The sequence below is a fragment of the Coregonus lavaretus genome (genome assembly GCF_964263955.1).
Source record: "Coregonus lavaretus genome assembly, chromosome: 27".
Taxonomy (NCBI): Eukaryota; Metazoa; Chordata; class Actinopteri; order Salmoniformes; family Salmonidae; genus Coregonus; species Coregonus lavaretus.
Window position 1 is genome coordinate 22,770,637 of NC_140014.1, and position 10,712 is coordinate 22,781,348.

At 46.3% G+C, this 10,712-nt stretch overlaps 1 pseudogene across 1 annotated transcript in view; it reads right to left on the reverse strand.

The window, feature by feature from the left end:
• Positions 1–8,762, reverse strand: part of LOC311102634 (protein O-mannosyl-transferase TMEM260-like) — a 36,928-nt pseudogene extending 28,166 nt beyond the window's left edge. The window contains exons 1-3 of the transcript in view: positions 8,747–8,762; positions 8,355–8,435; positions 1,387–1,543 (exon numbers count right to left, since the gene is read on the reverse strand). The product of the transcript in view is annotated as a protein O-mannosyl-transferase TMEM260-like (transcript). The remainder of the gene's footprint in view (positions 1–1,386; positions 1,544–8,354; positions 8,436–8,746) is intronic.
• Positions 8,763–10,712: the final 1,950 nt, after the last annotated feature.

Below are 10,712 nucleotides of genomic sequence, written 5' to 3' on the forward strand. Positions count from 1 at the left end.
CGTGGACTGGGAGGGGTATGGTCCTGAGGAGAGGAGTTGGATTCCTCGGCGTCAGATCCTTCGTGACTTCTACCGCCTCCATCCTGGCGCTCCGGGTAGTCCGCCCGGTGGCGTTCGTCGGAGGGGGGTTACTGTCATGAACCCTGCGTCCTGAGTCTGTTCCTGCCTGTGTTGCCATTTTTCTGCTCTGAATCTCCTGTTTCCCGAAGGTGCCTGAACGCACCCTGTCCGGTTGCCGGGCGACGTTGCTAGGCGGGTGATCTCTCGATTACCCGCACCTGCTTCTCATCAGCTTCGGCACACCTGGTCCTGATCATCACCCCTTCATAAGCTCTGACCTGACATCCATTCCCTGCCGGATCGTTAGCCATAAACAGTATGTTTTGCCAGCGTATCAGCCTCTGAGTACTAGCGTTAGTTTTGTTGTTTTTTGCACCTTGTTGACCTGCCTTGTACTTACCTCAGTTTTTTCTGTCTACAGTCATTCTCCCGGAACCTTCACCCAACCCCTGCCGTGCCATCAGTTCATCTGCCACTTCACCACCACCTACTCATCTCCGCCACCCGCTCCGTCTCCTGGACTATTCTGCATCTTTTTATCTGTAAATAAACACTCACATTCGTTCAACTCACCTTGTCCTGGTCTGCTTCTGGGTTCGGTCTTAGAGAACCGTAACAAGAACTAAGGCACTGTTTACATGTAAAGTTAACTAGCAATTCTCTGTTTGAGTTGTCTTTTCTGACATTGAAATGTGTCAGACAGACTAGCAAGCTATGTTAGAACTCTGAGCTTTGCCTGAAAAAGATATGAGCTTTGTCAGAAATGCTACAAAAAGGTAGCACATCGTTGGTTTTCTATTGGCAGGTGAGAGCGATAAATTATCAATTTATCAACTTATTCAGTCCAAAAGGTGGCAAGTCTAATGGTCACTTTATGGATGCTGTAGTCTCGTTCTTATCCAACGCCTAGATATTGAGCTAGGTTGGGGCAAGAAATTGTCTTATTCCTAATGCTTACGACCCTGTTAAAATTACAGTATCTGGTTCTTGGTAACCGCCGGACGGCTCATGACGAGAGGCAGGGAGTGTATTGTGAACCTCCAATCAAGGTGATTTGCGAATTTTCATCGACATTGGTGTCATATTGGCTTAGATATGATGGTAGGGAGATTTTAATTTAACATTGAGCTTCAACCAAAGCCTACTATTGTCACGCCGGTACATTAACAAACGTGTAACTGCAGAATACCAGAATTACAGCAATGTTGGATGCAGCAGACTAACCATGTTGATTATAATGAGTAGATGAGAAGGACCAGGAGTTTTCACTGACTAGGTGCCCTGACCAGGAGAATTCCTGACCTTGGGGTTGAGTTGTAGTCCTACCTGCAGACAGTGAAGCAGAGGGCCCCGCTATCCCCGCTAGCCCCGGCCCCCAGCAGGCTGCTCAGCAGGTTGACACTGTGGGCCGGAGACAAGGAGAGGGAGAGGCAGGGCAGCAGGGCCAGAGCCAGGCGGGCCAGCAGGGTGAAGACTGGGACTACTGCCCCGACCAACACAGAGAGAGAAGACACGTAAGTAAACAGGGGAGGGATTATGAAGAGAGAGACCGGAGAGAGCCAGCTATCAGTTCCAGACTGAGGACATCGGGGTATAGGTCAACGTTTTTCCTGGTCAGTTCAGGAAATACTCCTGGCCCTGGATATCAGGCTAAAGAGTTTGAGGAGTGCAAAATGATCAAATGAGTGTGGTGGAAGAATACAGAGAGGGAAGGAGAGGGGGCATGGGGCTGAGGCAGGATGAAAGGGAGAGAGGGTAGAAGGGTAATGAAAGCCTGTCATTTTAATGAGCCCCACTTCCACCAGTGCTGTACGTGAGCTGCACCTCTGTCTGCAGTGAGTGTGTGACCCAGGGGGAGCGGTGGTAGAGGTGAAGGGATGGATGGAGTGGCAGGCCTGGCCTAGACAGCCATAGTGTTACTATGTGACCTGACCGCTGACTGACTCTGCAATGAGACGGACTCCCAAACCTCTTTCTTCTCTCTCTACACAACCCATTTCCTCCTCCTCTTCCTCCCCTCATCACTTCCCAAGGACAAGGCACCTCTCTTGGGGTCCGTGCGGAAGCACGTGGTGCCCGCCAGCCCTGGGCCCAAACCACCTCGGAGCCGCAACCACTCCCTCCCAGGGGATCACAGAAATCACTGCAATTAGCCGTTAAGTCTCCTCCAGGCCGATAAGGGCTCAGTCATTACACACAGACTCATTGCCTGGCACTGATAAGGCTGGGCCAGCCGGGGAGCAGGGGCAGCTCTTCAAATGGAGCCGCCACTGAGAGGTGAGAGGGTGATTACCCCACCAATCATCACGGACACTGCCGAGACTCAATGACCCCTGGCCATGTCCACAACAACCAGCCAGGTCTGAGGAGAGTGAGGAGAGACTGGAGGAGCTTTTAAAGCTAGGGAGGTAAAAGGAATGGTCAAAGGAGAGGATGAGTGCGTGGTAAAAAGGAAGTGTGAAAGAGGAGGAGCCCGAGAGAGAGGAAGGAAGGAAAGTGTGAGAGAGAGAGAGAGAGAGAGAGAGAGAGAGAGAGAGAGAGAGAGAGAGAGAGAGAGAGAGCGCGTGAGAGTCAGGGTGAGAGTGAGAGAAAGTGAGAGAGAATATAAGGGAAGACATTCAAAAATCCCATTTTGGTAAACAGATGGTTGAGTCAGAAAGGCAGGCAGGTGAACATGAGGTGGAGGTAGGAAAGAGGGGATGTGGGGGCAGATTTAGACAGACAGGCTCATAGTTAAACAGCGGAGGGGTACCAAGGCCACTGGAAGCTGTGGGCAGAGAGAGCTCCAGAGCTCTCGGGATCGGAGGGAAGGGCCGGCGGCCCCGGGCCCAGGGAGGCCCTCCAAACCCTGGGGAGGCCTGACAGGCAGACAGGCAGGCCACACGGACTGCGGCACTAACGGCAGGATTACTGGCATAGTGACACTGACACAGCCTCCCTAAAAGGATCACAGCGGCGTAATAAACTTTATTAAATAATACAACTTATTATAACTGTTAACCCGATTTAGTTCATTCTTTGCGGCTTACACACACACACACACAAAAAGAGGGGTGGATATAATAAGCCTTATACCCTACATAAGGCAAAGCCTACAAAAGCCATCGCCTTACCATTGACTTTAATTGGATTTTTTAAACGGGTTGCAAATTATAGCATTCTCTACTTCTAAAATAAGTGTATAGAAAATAACAGAAAAAACCTGTGGACTGAAAGTAAATTAATCTGCTTTCTGCCCATGCTTAATTAAACTCCCTTAATGCTTATAAGAGTTAATGAGTGAATTGATTAAACAATACGGCTAATGCTTACCCCCAGCTCACAAGCAGCGGTGATCAGCTCTCCTGTGGAAGAGAATAGGGGAGGAAATGAATGTAAACCTAATCATTATTATTAAGAGACAAGTCTGCTCCAAAGTTTTCCCCAAATCAAATACTTGCACTGGGGTTTTGCATTAATTTGCTTGGATCAAATCCTGCAAATCTTCCCAGTGTGACATTTCCTAAAGCAGCACGCTCATTCTCTTCATCTCTCGCTTCTCCCCTGACCCCCCCCCCCCCTTCCCTTTCTCACACACACACATACACAGCAACACTACTCCCATCTCCGCCACACACACTTACACACACAAACACACCATAACACTCCCTCCCCAATGCTCTGCCACACAGGCACACACGTAGGCTGATCTGAGAGTATTGCTCCCAGTCCCAACCTCCCAATGCACCAGGTCCCTTCTCTTCCTCTCTTTCTATTCCTTTCTCTCTGTTCCCACACTCCCAGCCTCTCCTTTGGTCCAGAGAGGACACAGAAACAGAGACAGGGGCAGTATTGGTGACAATGAGAGCATGATGAGGTAAGCTTAAGGCCACAAGAGCTGGTTGCAAGGTTTCTGACTGTCTCTACCTCTGTGAGGGGTGCAGCGTAAACTGCATGCAACCCACTAAATGCTATTTAAGGACGCCTCAGATCATTTTGGACACAAACCCATTTGTGCCAGAATACACCCAAAGCGCTTCCAACTACACTGATTTTTCACCCAATGTTTGCATCTCCCACTCATGAAAATTGAAATTCTGTTCAGATTAAATTGATAAATGCGTGGGTCCTACACAACACCCTCTGCTGGTGCAATATATATACACACACAAATATAAAAGTCAATGGGTCTGAATTCGGAAAGGATTCAGACCCCTTCAGTTTTTCCACATTTTGTTACTTTACAGCCTTATTCTAAAATGTATTACATTTCTTTTTTCCCTCACTAATCTACACACAATACCCCATAATGACAAAGCAAAAACAGGTTTTTAGAAATGTTTGCAAATGTATTTAAAATAAAAAACTGAAATACCTTAATTATTCAGTATTCAGACCCTTTGCTATGAGACTCGGATGATCGATTCCATTGATCATCCTTGAGATGTTTCTACAACTTGATTGGAGTCCACCTATGGTAAATTCAATTGATTGGACATGATTTGGAAAGGCACACACCTGTCTATATAAGGTCCCACAGTTGACAGTGCATGTCAGAGCAAAAACCAAGCCATGAGGTCGAAGGAATTGTCCGTAGAGCTCCGAGACAGGATTGTGTCGAGGCACAGGTCTGGGGAAGGGTACCAAAAATGTCTGCAGCATTGAAGGTCCCCAAGAACACAGTGGCCTCTATCATTCTTAAATCGAAGAAGTTTGGAACCACCAAGACTATTCCTAGAGCTGGCCGCCCGGCCAAACTGAGCAAATGGGGGAGAAGGGCCTTGGTCAGGGAGGTGACCAAGAACCCGAAGGTCACTGACAGAGCTCCAGAGTTCCTCTGTGGAGATGGGAGAAACTTCCAGAAGGACAACCGTCTCTGCAGCACTCCACCAATCAGGCCTTTATGGGAGAGTGGCCAGACGGAAGCCACTCCTCAGTAAAAGCACGACAGCCCACTTGGAGTTTCCAAAAAGGCACCTAAAGGACTCTCAGACCATGAGAAACAAGATGCTCTGATGAAACCAAGATTGAACTCTTTGGCCTGAATGCCAAGCGTCACGTCTGGAGGAAACCTGGCACCATCCATACGGTGACGCATGGTGGTGGAAGCATCATGCTGTGGGGATGTTTTTCAGCGGCAGGGACTGGGAGACTAGTCAGGACCAAGGGAAAGATGAAAAGAGCAAAGTACAGAGAGATCCTTGATACAAACCTGCTCCAGACTGGGGCAAAGGTTCACCTTCCAACAGGACAACGACCCTAAGCCCACAGCCAAGACAACGCAGGAGTGGCTTCGGGACAAGTCTCTGAATGTCCTTGAGTGGCCCAGCCAGAGCCCGGACTTGAACCCGATCTCCCCAAATACAGGTGTGCCAAGCTTGTAGCGTCATACCCAAGAAGACTAGAGGCTGTAATCGCTGCCAAAGGTGCTTCAACAAAGTACTGAGTAAAGGGTCTGAATACTTATGTAAATGTGATATTGCTGTTTTTTATTTTTCATAAATTTGCTAAAAATTCTAAAAACCTGTTTTTGCTTTGTCATTATGGGGTATTGTGTGTAGATAGATGAGGGGAAAAAACGATTTAATCAATTTTAGAATAAGGCTGTAACGTAACAAAATGTGGAAAAAGTCAAGGGGTCTGAATACTTTCCGAATACATTGTATCTATATATATTATTTTTTTTTGGGGGGGGGTGCAAAAGTTCAGTCACATTATTTTTTCTACATTTAAAAATGAGAATTGTAATTTTGCATCACGGTTTTGCATGAAATATAACTTGACTAATGCATTACTGTGGATAAGAGTCATTCCAAATATTGTAGAGAATGTTTATATGTAATTGTATTGATGGTATTGAATGTGGTCAATCTGCAATAAAAAGCAGTAGGCTATAGAGTTGTAAAAAGTTAGTTATTCCAGGTCTATGCTATAATTACCAGAAATTATTGAATTGCAAGAACTGGTGTTTTGATGCAATACCAAAATTACAGAACATTGCAGTATAATTTCAAACAGTTGGCCGCCTTCCTAATTTTTCTGCATTTAACCTCTGTGACACAGTGCATCATCACGTTTGAGTTTCTGGCGCATGAAGCACCCTGACACAAGACTTCCAGACGAGCTAAACCACTTCTATGCTCGCTTCGAGGCAAGCAACACTGAAGCATGCATGAGAGCACCAGCTGTTCCGGATGACTATGTGATCACGCTCTCCGTAGCCGATGTGAGTAAAACTTTTAAGCAGGTCAACATTCACAAGGCCAGACAGATTACCAGGACGTGTACTCCGAGCATGTGCTGTCCAACTGGCAAGTGTCTTCACTGACATTTTCAACATGTCCCTGACTGAGTCTGTAATACCAACATGTTTCAAACAGACCACCATAGTCCCCGTGCCCAAGGACTCTAAGATAACCTGCCTAAATGACTACCGACCCGTAGCACTGACGTCTGTAGCCATGAAGTGCTTTGAAAGGCTGGTCATGGCTCACATCAACACCATTATCCCAGAAACTCTAGACCCACTCCAATTTGCATACCGCCCCAACAGATCCACAGATAATGCAATCTATATTGCACTCCACACTGCCCTTTCCCACCTGGACAAGAGGAACACCTACGTGAGAATGCTATTCATTGACTACAGCTCAGCATTCAACACCATAGTGCCCTCAAAGCTCATCACTAAGCTAAGGATCCTGGGACTAAACACCTCCCTCTGCAACTGGATCCTGGACTTCCTGACGGGCCACCCCCAGGTGGTAAGGGTAGGTAACAACACATCTGCCACACTGATCCTCAACACGGGGGCCCCTCAGGGGTGCGTGCTCAGTTCCCTCCTGTACTCCCTGTTCACCCATGACTGCATGGCCAGGCACGACTCCAACACCATCATTAAGTTTGCCGATGACACAACAGTGGTAGGCCTGATCACCGACAACGATGAGACAGCCTATAGGGAGGAGGTCAGAGACCTGGCCATGTGGTGCCAGGTTAACAACCTCTCCCTCAACGTGACCAAGACAAAGGAGATGATTGTGGACTACAGGAAAAAAAAGAAGACTGAGCACGCCCCCATTCTCATCGACGGGGCTGTAGTGGAACAGGTTGAGAGCTTCAAGTTCCTTGGTGTCCACATCACCAACGAACTATCATGGTCCAAACACACCAAGACAGTCGTGAAGAGGGCACAACAAAGCCTATTCCCCCTCAGGAGACTGAAAAGATTTGGCATGGGTCCTCAGATCCTCAAAAAATTATACAGCTGCACCATCGAGAGCATCCTGACTGGTTGCATCACTGCCTGGTATGGCAACTGCTTGGCCTCCGACCGCAAGGCACTACAGAGGGTAGTGCGTATGGCCCAGTACATCACTGGGGCCAAGCTTCCTGCCATCCAGGACCTCTATACCAGGCGGTGTCAGAGGAAGGCCCTCAAAATTGTCAAAAACTCCAGCCACCCTAGTCATAGACTGTTCTCTCTGCTACCGCACTGCAAGCGGTACCGGAGTGCCAAGTCTAGGTCCAAAAGACTTCTCAACAGCTTCTACCCCCAAGCCATAAGACTCCTAAACAGCTAATCATGGCTACCCGGGCTATTTGCACTGCCCCCCCCCCCCCCCCCCCCCCCCCCACCCCATCATTTTACGCTGCTGCTACTCTGTTAATGATTTATTTATAGTCACTTTAACTCTACCCACATGTACATATTACTTCAACTACCTCAACTAGCCGGTGCTCCCGCACATTGACTCTGCACCGGTACCCCCCTGTATATATAGCCTCCCTACTGTTATTATATTTTACTTCTGCTCTTTTTTTCTCAACACTTTTTTGTTGTATTCTACTTTTTTTATTTAAAATAAATGCACTGTTGGTTAAGGGCTGTAAGTAAGCATTTCACTGTAATGTCTGCACCTGTTGTATTCGGCACATGTGGCCAATAAAATTTGATTTGATTTGATTTGATTTATTCTTATCAGTTTAATAGGCCATGAAACCACAACCCTCTTCAACTGCACAGCTCAAATACTTCCATTGGTCCATTTCACCTGGCATGAGAACTTCCTGCCATAATTTTTCATCATTCTCTCATCCTCCATCAATTTCACACAAAACGACATATTCCATATTGTACACTTTTACACACCAACATCAAATTCTAACAAATATAAGGGCAGAACATCAGAGTGGCAGATGCACAGAGATGCACTGCTACGGCCCCATTACTAAAATGGGAAAATATATGAGTTGACGGGGTAGCAGCACGGGTGCCAAGAGTCTTTGTGATAGCAGAGCATGGGCACCCACACCAGTCTTCCCATAATCCCCGTCATTTCCACACTCCACATTCATAGACAACAGCGTTCCTGCGGGGCTGCGCTCAAGCCTCTCTGGGGCGCATCACACCTAAAGAGATTAGGACACAGAGACCTGGAGAATTGGGAAGGGTGTTCAGCTGGCACTATCAGAGCGGGCATCCAGCACCGTCCCTAAATGCTGTGGAGAAGGGGCTGGACGTTTTTTCAAAGTCCCCGGCTGCTCTGCAGCAGCACAACCAGCAGGGCTACTCAGGGTTTCTCTCCTGCGCTCTCCCCTGCTCCCCCATATCTGGCCCAGGCTTTTCAAATGGTTCCATCTTGCAAAATGCAGTTTCAATGTATTTCCCCTTTGCAGAACGTATGCCAGGACTACACAAACCTACTGAGCAAAGCATTCATGTCCCCAAGTCCACTTTCACTGTCTCTGAACCTACCAGTATGATCTTTCTAAGCACAGTCTGTAGCCTACTTTCACAGGGCATTACTTCATGAAATCATAATAAAAATAGGATTTAGTATTGACATTTGTTACCATGCGTCAAGAGTACCTGCAATTATCCCTGCAACAACATATAAACTACAGCCTACCTACACTAAACAACCATTAATTGCTCTCTGCAACAACAATGCATATAATGACGCATTTTAGTAGCTACTGTACATCAAGGTTAAATGTTCAACTTGGTAAAGTAATAGACAACACAAAACCGTTTTTCTTACAGAGAGAAATGTTTGGATCTTGTTCTTATTGAGAGTTTTTTGAAGGAAATGCAGTTTATCAAAATAAATATACCTGCACTATGTTAATAACAATGCAAATGGTGGAAGAGAGGAGACTTTTGACACTAAAGCATGACAAAAATATTGTGGCAGACGTGAATAATAGATGTCACAGTGCCCCATCCATGATCATCTACGCGTCAGTAATCCTGACACTGAAGTAATTCCCCGTCTCAGTCAGCAGGCAAGCAGAGAGACACCTCTGCCTGCTGAATACATAACTGAACAACTTTAGACGCAGCTCCTTGTCGCTTCATTGTCATAATTAGAATGAAAAATGTACTTTATCACCAAATGAATATGCACTGCCAACCTTCACGTTATGCCAAAATAATCCCCTCGGATAGTAACGTTTTTAAAAGTAAGCACCTAAAGAGACAGAGGGAGCACAAGAGAAACAAAACAACGTTCTGACCACAAATAGCAGATTTGGCACAATTTGTTAAGTAGTAAATTGCATAGAATTTTACTTGCACATTTTATCAAGTAGGCCTATAAAACTGCATAGATTTGTACAGTATGTTTGCATGGACGCATGAAAAACATTCAGCACCATGGACAGTACAGCATCAACGGACTTCACCGCCAATTCAGCACAACCGCCACTGAACAGCGCTGCACCCAGGCAGCTCATATAATGAGAAGATTCAACGCTCTGGGATGTCACTACCAGAAAGGTGTACAATGAATATAATAGGAAACTTTCTGGATGTATCGGAGTAGCCTATATAGATAAGTGGAGAACATTTGAATGCAAAACGTAGGGAACTCAACTCACATTAGCTACAGTACTTCTGCATGCACACTGAAAAGGTGTATGCAAAGGTTATTTGCTCACACACCATGAATAACTGTTATCCTTAACCAGGGCAGTACTACCTGTATAATTAGTCAGATCACGGGTAGATGATACGTCACCACCAGTCACTGATAAACTGCGTGCAGGGCAGGTAACGAGCCGCGACACAGGCGCCAGTCAGCACTCAGCTTCTTTGCTCCACCACCATGGCTAGTCAGATAGCGAAAACAAACACGAATTGTTTACTAGCTAGCTAGGTAGGCAAGCATGCACAATTAACCGGAAAGCTAACCTAGCTGGCTATCACTGAAACAATGAGTAGCTTGCTAGCTAGCTAGCTTTGTGTTTCAACGCTAACACCCCGACCTCTATTTACAAATATCAATTGTTTTGCCAAAGTAGCTATTTTTATATTTAAAACACAGCCTAGCTAACGTAACCTAGCCAACTATGGTTGCTAGCCAGGTAGCCTATTCATTGACACATCTGTACCCCAGACCCACGTGCATTCTATTGCTCCTCAACACAGGCTCGTGCCTATTAAGTATTTTTGATGAAATGTCTTACTGTAAGAAAATACATCAATAGCTTGCTTCCAAAAAGTAATTGCATGGTCCACAACAGGTTATTCCTCCAAATAGTCACACTGCTAATTTCACTTCATGGTTTTCCCAATCAGCAGCATTCTCCAAGGGACGGGGACAAACAGAGGAAATTGCAGTAGAACTGCAGTTTGACAGATTAAGATTTTGTTAGAAAAAGTGGGTTAG